The sequence below is a fragment of the Medicago sativa genome, chromosome 6, assembly GCF_051527215.1.
Source record: "Medicago sativa cultivar Bolivia chromosome 6, Bolivia_mono, whole genome shotgun sequence".
In the NCBI taxonomy this organism is placed as follows: Eukaryota; Viridiplantae; Streptophyta; class Magnoliopsida; order Fabales; family Fabaceae; genus Medicago; species Medicago sativa.
In genome coordinates, this window is record NC_140754.1 from 31,698,430 (window position 1) to 31,717,175 (window position 18,746).

Sequence of the window (18,746 nt, forward strand, 5' to 3'; positions counted from 1 at the left end):
CTTGGCATCTTAGAAACAGATGGGATAATTGCTTGCAGCTTATAAGTTTAATGAATTTTTTTGTAACTCATATTTATAGGGCGGGGAATCACTGTGCTGATAAATTGGCATCTATTGGTCTTAGTTTGAATACTAATTTCTGGTGGAATCATCTTCCTACACAAATTGGAGTTGATTACAATAGAAATATGTCTGGTTTACCTTATTATAGATTTTGTTAATCTATGAGGGTTTCGGTTGTTTGTCCCCCCTCTTTTTGTATTTCTATTTTGTTTTTCAATATATTCCATAAGGGCTTGCTTCTCTAGTAAGTCTCTTTTGTTTTAAAAAAAAAAGATCTAGGTTCTTTGGCCTGTGCGATTGCTCCATTGTTATCACATAGTAATGCAATGGGATCCACAATACTTGGAACTATTCCAAGATCAGAAATAAATTTCTTAATCCAAACAGCTTCTTTTGCGGCATTAGATGCAGCAATATACTCGGCTTCTGTTGTAGAATCAGCGACTGTTTCTTGCTTTAAACTCTTCCAGTTCACAGCACCGCCATTTAAGCAAAACACATATCCAGATTGCGATCTAAAGTCATCATGATCAGTCTGAAAACTAGCATCAGTGTAACCAATTACAGAGAGCTCTTCTTAACCTCCATAGATCAAGAAAGTATCCTTAGTTCTTCTCAAGTACTTAAGGATATTCTTGACAGCAATCCAATGATCATCGCCAGGATTAGACTGGTATCTGCTCGTAGCACTCAAAGCATACGAGACATCTGGTCGAGTACATAACATAGCATACATGATAGACCCAATTGCTGAAGCATATGGAATATCACACATTCGATCCCTTTCTTCGTTAGTGATGACAGTCAGTCATGCACTATTTTTAGAGTCTTTTTCATGATATTTTTGAGTTCACAAGCAAGTTTAAACAGCAAGAAGAGCAAGAAAAGCAAGAAAATTGGAAGACTTGGAATCCAGTAATTGCAGTACGATTTTCACCATCGTAATACGATTTTTTGAAGTCAGAACGCATGTTTTTGAAGAAGCTGGATCGTAATACGATCTAGCCAATCGTGATACGATTTCAAGAAGGGCTTTTAAGGAAATTAGGGTTCAAAGATGCAATCGTGGTACGATTTCTCTAATCGTGGTACGATTTTGGGCGATCAGAACTTGCCTATTTAAGCTGAAGTCAGTCTCAAACAAAGGTGTGACGATTTTGGAGAGCTAAAGTGCGATTTTAACACCTGAAGACGGCTAGGAGGGCGATTTCATCATCCTTTTACCAATTCATGTATGTTTTGATTTCATTAATGATTATGCTATTTGTAAACTCAATTATGAGTAGCTAAATCTCTTAGAGATTAGATCCGAGATGAATCTTTGTAACCCTAATTGACACATGTTGCTGTGAAACTCTATTTTGTTTATGAATTCAATTCTAGTTTATTCAATTCAATTGTTCTTAATGCTTTTTATATCTTGATCACATATAACCTGATTTTGTGAGAACGAATGACCACTGACCATGGCTTTCGACTTAGACCTAATTGAATTGTTCTAATAAACAGGGTTAGTCTAGGAATAGATAATCGTTTGTTAGTGATAATAGGTTAACGTTCGATAAAACCTTCAAGAATTATTAGATCACCTAAGGAATTAGGGGCTGTAGTTTAAGAAGAGGGTCCTAACTCAAGGGATTGATTAGGGCTATTTTGTTAATCATCGTAAATTAGAAGAGGATTCATAACAAATAGGTGCAGTAGACCAATTAGGGGAACTTAGAGGATTCGAAGGATCTGATCTCATCTCTCTTATTTTCTAACCAAATCTTTATTTTATGTTATTTAATTTTATGCAATCAAATCTACTGCCTAGTGGCAAACCAAACAAAATATTTTACATATCCTAAATATTAACGTTATTGCTGAATTGAGATTAACACAGTCCTCGTGGGATCGATATTTTTACTACTTCGATGCATTTTTAGTACACTTGCTAAAAGTCTATCAAGTTTTTGGCGCCGTTGCCGGGGACTGTTAAGTCATTTCAATTTGGCAATTTTGTTTTTATTTAGGATTTCAGTCATTTATATTTTTGTATATATATATATATATTAAAAAATATATATATATATATATATATATTAATGCTCTTCTTTTTCCACTCATTGTACTGTGCTACTGAAAAGTTTATTCAAGTTTTGCAGCTATGATAGACAGGGTACTCCTCTATGACACAGAAGAGATTGCTAAGTTGCAGTATGAAAAATATATGTTATCTTTTAAGATCAAAATTTTGGACAACAAAATCTCGAGTTGTGGTCATTATGAGGAAAATCAACCAGGTAGCAATTGTGAAGGGAAGAAAGAGGTGATCAACATCGATTACAATACTCAACTTCAGAATATTTTAGATGATTTCTTGGTGTCAAATCAAGTTTCATTTGAGAAGTTTGATGTTCAGTGTGGTGATCTTGTTGAGAAAGCACATGAGTCTCAGAGGAAGCTGGTTCAGATGGAGATTGAGTGTCACAAGGTTGTGGTGGAAGAAAATCCAAAAGTAAGGAGTGCTGACATTTTCTCGAAGTATGAACAAACAGGGGTTAAGGAAATCACTCGTGTGCAGATGGTTGCATGTCCTTCTCTAAGGTGGGAGAGCTTAAATTCCAAAGGTTTAACGGTGAGAGCATGGGAGCATCTACTTCTTTGTTACAAATACATGGAATTCCTACCAAACAAGAGGAAGAAGAAGGATGATGTGTTTTTTCTGACATATTTGCCACCCTAACATTGGTTGAAACGTCAAGCTCAATGACGTAAAAGAAAGCGCTTGGTGGGAGGCAACCCATCCTTTTTATTATGTCTTTATTTTCAGTAATTTATTTTTATTGTTGAGTCAGACAATTGTCAGTATGCTTGAATAACTCAGTGGTATCCCCCTGTTATGTGATTGAATCTGAACTTGTTTATTATCGATGAATTTGCTTGTTTGTTGACTCTTTACAGTTTAGTAACAAATGTTTGATCAAAGTGATATTCCAAAAGTTCAAAAGGAGGAGTGACTTGGTATTTCAAAGGCGAAGTGTACGGCAGTAAAGATAGGTAGTCACAACTCCCAGAAATCTCAGCCATAAGGTTCATTGCCAAATTTTGTTTTTCAATTTACATATATTAGAATATTCCATGCATCTACATTTCTAGAACTTGCGATTTTTCTCTACTGTTGATTGATCTTTGTCATTAGCACACTGAGGCAAAAGTGCTTGGTCCTGTGAGCCTTTTGAAGCCTACCCTAATTATAATTGTTATATATTATCCATTTCTTAGCCAATTTGAGCCGGTAGGATTAGAACTTTTTGTTCGGTGACAAACTACATTACAAGCCTAGAGACTTTAGGACTTGTCCCTTAATGAATTTCTGAGTTAAGGCATTGTAGAATGTTGCTAAAGATTAAGTTTGGGGTTGCTATTGGAATTTGCAACCAATTAAGTTTGGGGTGGGTGTACTAGAGAATAAGAGAACAAAGAATGAAGAATGAACTTTATCAATGAAAAATACACACAAAAATGAAAAATACACACAAAAATGGTGTATGAAAAAAAAAATGAAAATGAATGATGAAAAGAAAGGGACAAAACATTGAAAATCCGAGTAACTTCAAACTCAATTGTCCCTAATGTTAAAAATATTCTCTAGTACCTTTACATTAATTGTTGTTCCACAAGGTGAATGAATGAAGGATTGAATTTTGTGTTTTAACTTCCGTAGGAATGCCTAACTCAAATTTTGTGTAGCCTACTTATCCAAATATTATCCCACCTTCACCTAAGCCCCGTTATAACCCTTAAAGACCTCAAAGTGTGCATTGACATTGATTTTGATTGACGTTTAGAAACTTTTCAAGCGTATGGTAATATGTAGATTGCATGTCGACTGTGAACCCTATTCAAATTGTTGCGTGGAGTTGTGAATTGGTGGATGCGAACAAGTCAAACTAGCTCATCTTTAGCTAGTAAGGTGTTGAACTTTTTGGTACTATCGCTTGATCAGGTAATTGTTATTTTACTGTCGATTGTCAATATTGCAAGTAGATTCCTTGAGGACAAGGAATGGTTTAAGTTTGGGGTTGTGATGACAGTCAGTCATGCACTATTTTTAGAGTCTTTTTCATGATATTTTTGAGTTCACAAGCAAGTTTAAGCAGCAAGAAGAGCAAGAAAAGCAAGAAAATTGGAAGACTTGGAATCCAGTAATCGCAGTACGATTTTCACCATCGTAATACGATTTTTTGAAGTCAGAACGCATGTTTTTGAAGAAGCTGGATCGTAATACGATCCAGCCAATCGTGATACGATTTCAAGAAGGGCTTTTAAGGAAATTAGGGTTCAAAGATGCAATCGTGGTACGATTTCTCTAATCGTGGTACGATTTTGGGCGATCAGAACTTGCCTATTTAAGCTGAAGTCAGTCTCAAACAAAGGTGTGACGATTTTGGAGAGCTAAAGTGCGATTTTAACACCTGAAGACGGCTAGGAGGGCGATTTCATCATCCTTTTACCAATTCATGTATGTTTTGATTTCATCATTGATTATGCTATTTGTAAACTCAATTATGAGTAGCTAAATCTCTTAGAGATTAGATCCGAGATGAATCTTTGTAACCCTAATTGACACATGTTGCTGTGAAACTCTATTTTGTTTATGAATTCAATTCTAGTTTATTCAATTCAATTGTTCTTAATGCTTTTTATATCTTGATCACATATAACCTGATTTTGTGAGAACGAATGACCACTGACCATGGCTTTCGACTTAGACCTAATTGAATTGTTCTAATAAACAGGGTTAGTCTAGGAATAGATAATCGTTTGTTAGTGATAATAGGTTAACGTTCGATAAAACCTTCAAGAATTATTAGATCACCTAAGGAATTAGGGGCTGTAGTTTAAGAAGAGGGTCCTAACTCAAGGGATTGATTAGGGCTATTTTGTTAATCATCGTAAATTAGAAGAGGATTCATAACAAATAGGTGCAGTAGACCAATTAGGGGAACTTAGAGGATTCGAAGGATCTGATCTCATCTCTCTTATTTTCTAACCAAATCTTTATTTTATGTTATTTAATTTTATGCAATCAAATCTACTGCCTAGTGGCAAACCAAACAAAATATTTTACATATCCTAAATATTAATGTTATTGCTGAATTGAGATTAACACAGTCCTCGTGGGATCGATATTTTTACTACTTCGATGCATTTTTAGTACACTTGCTAAAAGTCTATCAAGTTTTTGGCGCCGTTGCCGGGGACTGTTAAGTCATTTCAATTTGGCAATTTTGTTTTTATTTAGGATTTCAGTCATTTATATTTTTGTATATATATATATATATTAAAAAAAATATATATATATATATTAATGCTCTTCTTTTTCCACTCATTGTACTGTGCTACTGAAAAGTTTATTCAAGTTTTGCAGCTATGATAGACAGGGTACTCCTCTATGACACAGAAGAGATTGCTAAGTTGCAGTATGAAAAATATATGTTATCTTTTAAGATCAAAATTTTGGACAACAAAATCTCGAGTTGTGGTCATTATGAGGAAAATCAACCAGGTAGCAATTGTGAAGGGAAGAAAGAGGTGATCAACATCGATTACAATACTCAACTTCAGAATATTTTAGATGATTTCTTGGTGTCAAATCAAGTTTCATTTGAGAAGTTTGATGTTCAGTGTGGTGATCTTGTTGAGAAAGCACATGAGTCTCAGAGGAAGCTGGTTCAGATGGAGATTGAGTGTCACAAGGTTGTGGTGGAAGAAAATCCAAAAGTAAGGAGTGCTGACATTTTCTCGAAGTATGAACAAACAGGGGTTAAGGAAATCACTCGTGTGCAGATGGTTGCATGTCCTTCTCTAAGGTGGGAGAGCTTAAATTCCAAAGGTTTAACGGTGAGAGCATGGGAGCATCTACTTCTTTGTTACAAATACATGGAATTCCTACCAAACAAGAGGAAGAAGAAGGATGATGTGTTTTTTCTGACATATTTGCCACCCTAACATTGGTTGAAACGTCAAGCTCAATGACGTAAAAGAAAGCGCTTGGTGGGAGGCAACCCATCCTTTTTATTATGTCTTTATTTTCAGTAATTTATTTTTATTGTTGAGTCAGACAATTGTCAGTATGCTTGAATAACTCAGTGGTATCCCCCTGTTATGTGATTGAATCTGAACTTGTTTATTATCGATGAATTTGCTTGTTTGTTGACTCTTTACAGTTTAGTAACAAATGTTTGATCAAAGTGATATTCCAAAAGTTCAAAAGGAGGAGTGACTTGGTATTTCAAAGGCGAAGTGTACGGCAGTAAAGATAGGTAGTCACAACTCCCAGAAATCTCAGCCATAAGGTTCATTGCCAAATTTTGTTTTTCAATTTACATATATTAGAATATTCCATGCATCTACATTTCTAGAACTTGCGATTTTTCTCTACTGTTGATTGATCTTTGTCATTAGCACACTGAGGCAAAAGTGCTTGGTCCTGTGAGCCTTTTGAAGCCTACCCTAATTATAATTGTTATATATTATCCATTTCTTAGCCAATTTGAGCCGGTAGGATTAGAACTTTTTGTTCGGTGACAAACTACATTACAAGCCTAGAGACTTTAGGACTTGTCCCTTAATGAATTTCTGAGTTAAGGCATTGTAGAATGTTGCTAAAGATTAAGTTTGGGGTTGCTATTGGAATTTGCAACCAATTAAGTTTGGGGTGGGTGTACTAGAGAATAAGAGAACAAAGAATGAAGAATGAACTTTATCAATGAAAAATACACACAAAAATGAAAAATACACACAAAAATGGTGTATGAAAAAAAAATGAAAATGAATGATGAAAAGAAAGGGACAAAACATTGAAAATCCGAGTAACTTCAAACTCAATTGTCCCTAATGTTAAAAATATTCTCTAGTACCTTTACATTAATTGTTGTTCCACAAGGTGAATGAATGAAGGATTGAATTTTGTGTTTTAACTTCCGTAGGAATGCCTAACTCAAATTTTGTGTAGCCTACTTATCCAAATATTATCCCACCTTCACCTAAGCCCCGTTATAACCCTTAAAGACCTCAAAGTGTGCATTGACATTGATTTTGATTGACGTTTAGAAACTTTTCAAGCGTATGGTAATATGTAGATTGCATGTCGACTGTGAACCCTATTCAAATTGTTGCGTGGAGTTGTGAATTGGTGGATGCGAACAAGTCAAACTAGCTCATCTTTAGCTAGTAAGGTGTTGAACTTTTTGGTACTATCGCTTGATCAGGTAATTGTTATTTTACTGTCGATTGTCAATATTGCAAGTAGATTCCTTGAGGACAAGGAATGGTTTAAGTTTGGGGTTGTGATGACAGTCAGTCATGCACTATTTTTAGAGTCTTTTTCATGATATTTTTGAGTTCACAAGCAAGTTTAAGCAGCAAGAAGAGCAAGAAAAGCAAGAAAATTGGAAGACTTGGAATCCAGTAATCGCAGTACGATTTTCACCATCGTAATACGATTTTTTGAAGTCAGAACGCATGTTTTTGAAGAAGCTGGATCGTAATACGATCCAGCCAATCGTGATACGATTTCAAGAAGGGCTTTTAAGGAAATTAGGGTTCAAAGATGCAATCGTGGTACGATTTCTCTAATCGTGGTACGATTTTGGGCGATCAGAACTTGCCTATTTAAGCTGAAGTCAGTCTCAAACAAAGGTGTGACGATTTTGGAGAGCTAAAGTGCGATTTTAACACCTGAAGACGGCTAGGAGGGCGATTTCATCATCCTTTTACCAATTCATGTATGTTTTGATTTCATCATTGATTATGCTATTTGTAAACTCAATTATGAGTAGCTAAATCTCTTAGAGATTAGATCCGAGATGAATCTTTGTAACCCTAATTGACACATGTTGTTGTGAAACTCTATTTTGTTTATGAATTCAATTCTAGTTTATTCAATTCAATTGTTCTTAATGCTTTTTATATCTTGATCACATATAACCTGATTTTGTGAGAACGAATGACCACTGACCATGGCTTTCGACTTAGACCTAATTGAATTGTTCTAATAAACAGGGTTAGTCTAGGAATAGATAATCGTTTGTTAGTGATAATAGGTTAACGTTCGATAAAACCTTCAAGAATTATTAGATCACCTAAGGAATTAGGGGCTGTAGTTTAAGAAGAGGGTCCTAACTCAAGGGATTGATTAGGGCTATTTTGTTAATCATCGTAAATTAGAAGAGGATTCATAACAAATAGGTGCAGTAGACCAATTAGGGGAACTTAGAGGATTCGAAGGATCTGATCTCATCTCTCTTATTTTCTAACCAAATCTTTATTTTATGTTATTTAATTTTATGCAATCAAATCTACTGCCTAGTGGCAAACCAAACAAAAGATTTTACATATCCTAAATATTAACCTTATTGCTGAATTGAGATTAACACAGTCCTCGTGGGGATCGATATTTTTACTACTTCGATGCATTTTTAGTACACTTGCTAAAAGTCTATCAGTTAGTTGAAGGGGATTGAGTCTTTGATAGATTTATACCTGACGACATAGGGATGAATCCTTTCTTGGAATCATGCATATTGAAACGTCTCAGGACTTTATCTATATATGTACCCTGACTTAAGCCAAGCAATCTCTGTGATCTATCTCTATAGATCCTGATTCCTAATATATAGGAGGCTTCACCTAAGTCTTTCATAGAAAAGCATTTCCCTAACCAAGTTTTGATTCCTTGTAATGTAGGGATGTCATTTCCGATTAACAATATGTCATCCACATATAAAACTAGAAATGATACTATGCTCCCACTAACCTTCTTGTAAACACAAGGCTCATCTTCATTTTTAATGAATCCATATTGTTGTACAGTTTCATCAAAACGAAGATTCCAACTTCTGGAAGCTTTCTTCAATCCGTAGATTGATCGCTGTAATTTGCATACTTTCTTGGGTGCTTTAGGATCGCCAAATCCTTCAGGTTATGTCATGTACACATCCTCAAGAAGATTTCCATTAAGGAAAGCGGTCTTGACATCCATTTGCCAGATTTCATAATCATGGTATGCAGCGATAGCAAGTAAGATCCGAATGGATTTAATCATTGCAACTGGTGAAAAGGTTACATCATAGTCTACACCATGAATTTGTTTGAAACCTTTAGCAACCAATCGTGCTTTGTAGGTATTAACCTTTCCATCCATGTCGATTTTCTTTTTGAAAACCCACTTGCATCCTATAGGATTAATTCCTTCAGGTGCTTCAATCAAGTTCCAAACTTGATTTGTGTACATGGAATCCATTTCAGATTTCATGGCTTCAAGCCACTTCTCAGATTCAGGACCAGTAATGGCCTCTGTGTAAGTCACGGGCTCATCTTGGTCCATGAGCAATACATCACCCTCTTTTGATATGAGATACCCATATCTCTCGGGTTCTTGATGTATCCTGCTAGACCTACGTGGTTCTTGTGTTACTGGAATAGGAATTTCTGTCACAACAGTTTGTGTATCCTGTTCCTCCATCGGTATGTCTTCACTTTGTGGGTCTTGAACTTCTTCAAGATCTACTTTGCTCCCACTGATTCTTTTGGAGACAAAATCTTTTTCAAGAAAGACTCCATTTTTGGCAACAACAATTGTTCCCTCAGAAGGTTTGTAAAAGTAGTATCCTCTAGTTTCTTTAGGATATCCCACAAAGAAACATTTATCAGATCTTTGTTCAAGTTTAGTAGACATAAGTAGTTTTATATAAGCTTCACAACCCCAAATCTTTAAATGTCCCACATTGGGTTTTCGACCATTCCATATCTCATATGGTGTCTTTTCTACCGCTTTGGATGGAACTCGGTTAAGTGTATAAGCTGCAGTTAATAAGGCGTATCCCCATAAGGAGTTTGGAAGTTTAGCATGACTCATCATTGATCGGACCATGTCTAACAAGGTTCGATTTCTCCTTTCGGAAACACCATTCCATTGTGGAGTTCTAGGAGGTGTGAGTTGGGACAAGATCCCGCATTCTTTTAGATGATTGTCAAACTCTAAGCTGAAATACTCTCCACCTCGATCAGATCGAAGCATTTTGATTTTCTTGCCTAGTTGGTTTTCTACTTCATTTTGAAATTCCTTGAATAAAGTAAATGATTCAGATTTATGTTTCATTAGATACACATATCCAAATCTACTAAAGTCATCAGTGAATGTGATGAAGTAGTGAAAACCTCCTCTAGCAGTTATGTTTAGGGGTCCACACACATCAGTATGTATGAGACCTAAAAGATCACTAGCCCTTTCACCTTGACCGGTAAATGGAGCCTTTGTCATTTTCCCTAACAAACAAGATCGACATGTTTCATATGATTCAAAATCAAAAGAGTCCAAAATTCCATCTTTATGGAGTTTGGAAATGCGATTCTCATTTATATGGCCTAAACGACAATGCCAAAGGTAAGTCGGATTTAACTCATTTGGTTTCATCCTCTTAGCATTAATGTTATAGATAGGCATATCAAGATCTAGGATATAAAGTCCATTAATCAAAATTGCATTAGCATAAAGAATATTATCCAAATAAACGGAACAACATTTGTCCTTTATTGTAAAATAAAAACCAGCCTTGTCCAAACAAGAAATTGAAATAATATTCCTGCTAATGGCAGGTACATAATAGCAGTTTTCTAAATTAATTAAAAGACCACTAGGTAAGGTCAATACATAAGTTCCAACAGCTAAAGCAGCAACTTTTGCTCCATTGCCAACTCTAAGATCGACCTCGCCTTTTGCCAATGCCCTACTCGTTCTCAGGCCCTGCACATCAGTACAAATATGAGAACCACATCCAGTATCTAATACCCAAGATGTAGAAGTAGACATATTAATTTCTATAACAAAAATACCTGCAGAAGTAGTAGGAACATTTCCATTCTTCTTGTCTTCCAGATACTTTGGGCAGTTACGCTTCCAATGCCCCTGCTTGTTGCAGTAGAAGCACTTGCCCTCCTTAGCCACGCCTCCAGTAGGCTTCAAAGCTTTGGTTGATGGCTTGGCAACAGATTTGCCTTTGCCATTTCCCTTAGACTTATTAGGCTTCTTATGGTGCTTTTTGGACTTGCCATTATTAACCATTAAAACGGCAGCAGCCTTTCCCTTTCCCTTCATATTTTTCTCTGCAGTTCTCAACATAGCTGCAAGCTGTGGAAGTGTTTTGTCCATGTCATTCATGAGAAAGTTTTGGAGAAAACTGCTGAAGCTTTCAGGCAACGATGGCAAGATAAGATCAACAACAAGTTCCTGCTCAAGGACAAATCCCAATCGAGCTAGGTTCTCAGAGTACCCAATCATTTTGAGCACATGAGGTCCTACGGGACTTCCTTCTGACAACTTGGTAGAGAAAAGGGCTTTAGAGACATCAAACCTTTCATGCCTAGCCTGCTCTTCATAAAGAGTCCTTAGATGTCCGATCATATCGAACGCAGCCATCCCTTCATGCTGTTTTTGCAGCTCGGGAGTCATGGTGGCTAGCATGATGCAAGAGACTTCTACGGAATCATTGAGATGCTTGGTATGAGCATTTCTTTGATCCGCAGGAGCTCCAGCAGGTGGTGCCTCAGGAACGGGTCCATCAAGCACATACAGCTTTTTCTCGTGGGTGAGGACAATCCTCATGTTACGGTACCAGTCAATAAAATTTGTTTCAGTCAATTTTTCCTTTTCAATGAGTGATCGCAAAATGTTGTTTGAAGCGTTATTGGCCATCTATAATTTTAAAATATACAAAATAAGTATCATGAAAATAACATATTTAATTTGGCCTTTAATTAAATACGCTCCTACTATTTTACTCAAATCAAATGACCTTCAAACATTTGACTCGGAAAATCCCGTTGGAAGATTTTCTAGTGGATTGAAATCCTTATTTCACCTTGCTTTAAGTCAACGGGGGCTGTACTTAAAACTCAGCTGTTTAGGTAGGAACATTTCCAATTGTATCCTATACAACTTTCAAAACAATTAGGTGAATAACTCTTATTCAAATCTATCATATAGATGTTACCCAATTATAGCTTCTAAATTTATTCTAATCAAATTAAAATTAATTTAGTTAAGTTAGACCCAAAAGAATAACACTTGGGTAAATTGGATTACCGCACCGCAACTTACTAGTATAAAATATGCGCTTCACGGAGGCAAAACCCACATATTCGATATTAGTCTTGAAGGGTGTTAAACTTTTGTAAAGCATTAAACTTAATATTTCTATTTGAAGGATTTTATTAAGTTTGATCTCACCTCACCACGGCTTATATATCATATATATTCGCACTCCAATCATAACATGCATAACAATTATACAATAATAAAGTGACATGATTATGGCCATCCTAACACTATGACTCTCTCAAGCCAATGAGAGAATCTAAACTAATCCTAGAAACGACTTTGCTTCTCCAAGCTTGACTTCCAGGACTATCCTAACGTCTTGAGCCCTATTACCTCCTTGTATTCTATTTACATTACATATGAAAGAAACTCGTTTTACATACGAGGGAGTGGATGAGAAGAGAATGTACAAATAGAATATGAGAGAGAGGCACGACACGCAGACCGTATTTCAAAATCCAAACAAATAATAAAATAAAAAGGACTAAGGCCATAATCATTCACACACATAATAATAACAAACACACTTTTATTATTATTAAGGTCTTATAATTAAAATAAATTAAATTAAAATTTGACATATGATCACACTATGCAGATTAGCTGGGGGTTTAATTGAGTACCAAAATATATTATATTGAGTACAAAAATATATTATATTCAGTACAAAAATATCTCATATTATGTATCAAAATATATTTTATTGAGTACCAAAATATATTATATTATGTACCAAAATATATTTCAGATCAAGTACTAAAATATATTAGATTGCATACCAAAATATCTCAGATTGTGTTCCAAAATATTCTAGATTGTGTATTTCGCACCAACACTTGACACGTTTATGAACACCCAAATCGTTTCGGCAAACCCTAATTCTGTCATAACAATCTGATCTTGTTAAACAAGTACTCTGATTGTTCATTCACATATCATGATCGAGTCTAGGATGCTTCACCAGAGTACATAGAATCGGTTACGAAGCTCCATACATCAGATCAATTAATATGAACAAATATCATCTAACTTATTTAAACTACGATCAAATCCAGTATATCACATATACCGTTGTTATACAGAATTTACCAATCATGCTTCTGTCGATATGTATAATCGAAAAGTTTGATGTTCCACCAGAAACGGTTTCTGAAACATCAAAGCAAATCGAAAAGCCATGCACATAGACGTGATTGATATTATTATTAACTGCCTTTTATGATCGATCAATTATGTTTCTGTCGATATGTATAATCGAAACGTCGATGTTTCACCAGAAACGGTTTCTGAAACATCGAATCAAATCGAAAAGCCATGCACAGAAAACATAATATAATACGATGCCAATTTTAATTCTCTTTATTATTTAATTTCGTTCAATATGTTTAATCAAATTAAAACATAAAGCGGTAACAAAGCAATCCGATTCAAGGTTTCGTAATTGGCTCTGATACCACTGAAGGAAAATCGAAACGAACAGAAGGGAGTAGAAGCAGCGGAATAATTTCGATTTTCTTTCCTTGGATCATTACGAAATTCAAACATGAATCAGTGATTCGATTGTTACCTCAAAGTTTGGAATCTGAACGTTGGAAACTGGAAACTGGAATCTCGATCACAGTCAAGCAAGCAGCAAGCAGCAAGGCCTCTAGCAAGTCCACACGAACAGTGCTCCTCCAAAAAGTCGGTGCTAGCCAACGAATCAGAAGTGCAGAGAAGAAGGGTTGCTCCAAAACGTGTAACCAAAAACTTCAGCACTAGAGTTCTATTTATAGAACTTCTAGTGTGCTGTGCAAGTCATAAGTCACTATTGGGCTTCATTAAGCCCAACAACGAGTTTAGTAGTTTTGCTAACTAATTAGCGTCATTTACTAAACGCACCCCTTTATATAAGTCATACTTATATATTTCTCTTTTGACTGTTCTTTGTGTGTGACCCTATAGGTTCAAGTCACGTTGGCAATAATATTAAATTTAATATTTAATACTATAAACAATGAGCGGTATCTAGCAACACATCATTGCTACCCAAGTGACAAGAATGTCAAGTGATCTGACGAAACCTTTCCATGATAATACTCATGTGTATAATTACTCCTTTGTCTCAATATCTTTATTGATCCCAAGGAATAGATATTTTGTCACCCTTGTATAGATCAATATTTATATTTCTTGATTCCAAAATATACTGAATAACGAATAAGTCCAATATCTTATATTGACTTAGTTCGGCATGGCCATGCAGTTTTACAGTCATATTTCATCAAAAGGCCTAAAGATATATCTCCTGTTTATGAGGAGGGATAAATCCCATCTAGGACACTCATGTCCCTCAGCATGATTCATCAAGTACCCATCAACCAACGTTATGGTTATCCTGTTACAGACAACGTTAGAATGGCAACAAAGCACTTGAGTCCACATCTAGGGATCATAGTGGTTTCAGGTCTAAGAGCGATATACATTATTATCATTGTGAGAATATCTTATGACAATATCATAACATACTATGTAGTATTCTCACGGTGGGTCAATCCAGTATAAATATTACTCCTAATACTTATACCTATGTATAGACTTAATATCTCATATCTATGACCCATGAGATGCGGTCATCAGTCTACATATATAATAGTCTCGATGCTTTATTATTATCCATTATTCATATTAAAGCTTTGACTACGGATACATTTAAGAATGGCGTTCTTTATGATAATGTAATCTCATGATTAAGTCACACTTAATTATATTATTACACGAACTATCTATTCTAAGGACTTTATTAACATTACACAAATATAATAAAGAGTGCCATATTTTATTCAATAATAAAAGTCATGATACATAAGATAAGTTTAACATAAATTATTGGCCTCTAGGGCTTATACCAACAGGTTCCTATAGGATACTATAGTCATCATGGGTGCCTAACACCTTCCCATAACGAAAACAACTCCCGAACCTCGTTTCTCAAGGGTTTTTCTTATTTTTCCCTTCCCAAGAAAAAATGAGATATCAAAGGTTAAAAAGGTTCAAACTTAATCAATGTTTGACACCCGAAAAACCAAGATAAAACAGCTGGCGACTTCACTGGGGAGATTTGAGAGTTACGCCTAGTCTTTATTTTCGCGCTTGCGCTTTTTACTTGCTTTTTTTTTACTTGCTTTCTCATGTGAATAAATGTTTAAGTTCTTGCAAAATGTGTGGGGGTGAGAATATTGAAGCCCTGCACCCGGGCTGAGTGAACTTAGGATTAGGGGGGATATAATCGACGATTCAATCCGGGGGTTGCCTCGTGTATTGGATTATGCGATCAATCCCACATAGCTTAGGCATTTTGAGGGTGATGTTGTCGGCGCGTGTTTGTCGCATTTAGGCACTTTACTTCCAATTGTTCTATGATGCTATGGACCGTAGATAACCGAACCCATCCAGGGCCATTTTCTAGGATGTAGTGTGGAGGCTAAACCGAGTGTTGTCTCGAGTTTTAGTCGTCACGCGATACCACACTCAAGTTAGACCTTCTCACGAATAATCATGGAGTGAGTGTTTGTCTCGTGGCACCATGATATATGTGAGAGAGGTTGCGACTTGGGAACCTTTTAGAACCCGGTTACTATTTCCCAAAGCCCTAGCTTCACCGGACACCGTGTCCACCCATGACTCCTTGACTTTGAATCTCAACCCTCCATGTTTTTCTCCGTACTTGAATATGATCATGCATACATGCATACATGCATAAACTTTTTTCCATGCATTTATCGAAGGGCTTAGTCAAATTGAATTTGTAAACATTGTAGGAATGGGGAAGACTAAGTCCTACAAGTTCATGGAGGTAGATTTGGCTAGCTTGAGAGACTTGGCACTCAAGATCGAGGATCCGACCGGTTTCCGACACCATTATGGGGACCTACTTACTCTTCTCCGGACTAATGTGGATGAGAAGCTTGTGCATACTCTAGTGCAATTCTATGATCGGGAATATCGGTGCTTCACTTTTCCTGACTTTCAGTTGGTGCCTACTCTAGAGGCTTATTCTTCCTTGACCGGTTTACCCATAGCCAAAGGGACACCTTTCACGGGACTTGAGCATCCTCCTATTCCTTTGGTTATTGCCCGTGATCTCTATCTCAAGACCTCCGACGTCTCCAAGAATCTTGTCACTAAGGCTCACATCCGAGGGTTCACTTCGAAGTATTTACTTGAGAAATCCAATCTCAAAACCACTTGTTAGGACACTCTCGAGGCTATTCTTGCACTACTCATCTATGGGCTTATTCTCTTTCTGAATCTTGACAACTTCGTGGATATGAATGTTGTCATGATCTTCCGCTCCAAGAATCCGGTTCCTACTTTGTTGGCTGACACATACCATGCTATTCACGATCGATCTGGCAAGGGTCGTGGATACATTTTTTGATGTGTACCTCTCTTATATAGGTGGTTTATTTCGCACCTTCCGAAGTCTTTCCATGATAATTCTAAGAATTGGTCCATTTCACAACGGATTATGGCTCTCACCCCTAATGAAGTGGTTTGGCTTACTCCCGCCGCTAAGGTCAAAGAAATTATCTTCCGTGGTGGAAAGTTTCTTAATGTACCTCTTCTTGGTACCCGGGGTGGAATCAACTATAACCCGGAGCTCGCCTTGCGACAATTTGGTTTCCCGATGAAAGAGAAGCCCATCTATCTTGCTACATCCCCTTATTTCTTCCATTACTCCAATGCTCCTATCAGAATAAGAGAAGATTTCATAGAGGCTTGGTCTAAGATTCGGAAGAAAGATGTGAAGCATATGGGTGTGAGATCCGGTATTGCTCATGAGGCTTATACTCAATGGGTAATAAACCAAGCTGAGAAGATTGGCATGCCTTACCCCGCCATGAGATATGTGTCTGCATCTACTCCATCCATGCCTTTGCCTTTACCTTTGCCTACTCAGGAGATGTATCAGGAGCATCTAGCTATGGAGAGCCGAGAGAAGCATCAGTGGAAGACTAGGTACTATGAGGCTGAGAATCTGATCATGACTTTGGATGGAAAATATGAGCAGAAGACTCATGAGGTCTTGACGTTGAAAAGGGAGTTGGCTAAAGCTAGAAAAGAAATTGAAGTGAAAGATAAGTTGCTTATGAGGAATTCTAAAAGGGCTAGGGGTGCCCGTGATTTCTATGCCCGATACTGCAGCTATGAGTCTGAGTCTGAGCCTGAGGATGACCCTTCTACTTCCTATGCTTGAGGATTCCTGTTTTCTTGTTGAAGTTTCCAGATGTTGTTTATGTTGTTTACATTTTAAAGTCTATCCCTTGGCTTGGCATGTCAAAGGGAATCGTCCTGTAAAACTATATGTTGATTGTTTGTTTCCCATTTATGTTAATTGTTGTGTAGTAATGTTTACAAAAGTCCTAATTTGTCTAAAACCCTTCGATAACACAAAAAGAGTCTTTTGCATATGCATCTGTACATATCATGCATCATATGCATCATACATTGGTCACAAAAAAACACAACCCCTGTGCTCATTACCTCCTGGTTCTTCTGCCGCAGTCTGAAAGGTGGCTCGTGCTCGTAAGGTCTACCAAGCAACCAGAGTTCATCAAACAAGATTATATAATAGAAGAAACATGGCTAACTTTGAAGAAGAGAATGCTCAGCTCCGCGCCGAATTGGCTACTATGAAAGAAGATTTGGCTAGAGCTCATGACACTATGTCTACCTTGCTGGCTGCACAAGAACAACCAGCCACATCTGTTCCGGTTTCTACTGAAGGGATTCCATCTATCCCACTGTCTACTGTGGCTTCTGATGCTTGTTTTGTTATGCCCAATGGCCGTCCTTATGGACTCTCAGCTTTCTATGCTCCTTACACTGCAGCCGGTATCTCTGGTGTTGCCAATCAAGGACAGATTCCCGCAACAACTATTGCTTCTGCAAACACCTCTATGCCTCAAGTGACTACTGTTGTTACCAACCCTGTTTTACACACTGTGCCTCAGGTAATTGATGTTGACACTCCACGCGGACAGGACCCTGTAGTGGAGGCTATGAGAGAACAGTTGAGAGAGCTAGCTGGAGAGCTCCGTGAAGTCAAAGCTAGCCGTGGGAATGGTGTTTTTGCTAAGGCTCGTGATCTATGCCTGGTATCCCGGTTTGAGGTCCCTAAGAAGTTCAAAGTGCCAGATTTTGACAAATATAATGGGTCTTCTTGTCCACATAGCCATGTCATTTGGTACGTCCGGAAGATGGCCAACTACGCAGATAATGATGCACTAATGATCCATTGCTTCCAGGACAGCCTGACAGAGGATGTGGCAGATTGGTACACTGGCTTGAGTAAAGACAATATCCATACTTTTGAAGAACTCGCTGCTGCTTTTGAAAATCATTATGAGTTTAACACCCGTTTGAAGCCGAATAGGGATTCTCTCAAGTCTTTGTCTCAGAAGTCAGACGAAACTTTCCGTGAATATGCTCAGAGATGGAGAGGGGCAGCTGCCCGTATTTCTCCTCGACTTGACGAAGAAGAACTGACACA

General features: G+C 37.0%; 1 pseudogene; it reads right to left on the reverse strand.

The window, feature by feature from the left end:
- Window positions 1-304: 304 nt before the first annotated feature.
- Window positions 305-838, reverse strand: LOC146914537 (secreted RxLR effector protein 161 pseudogene; annotated as a pseudogene).
- Window positions 839-18,746: the final 17,908 nt, after the last annotated feature.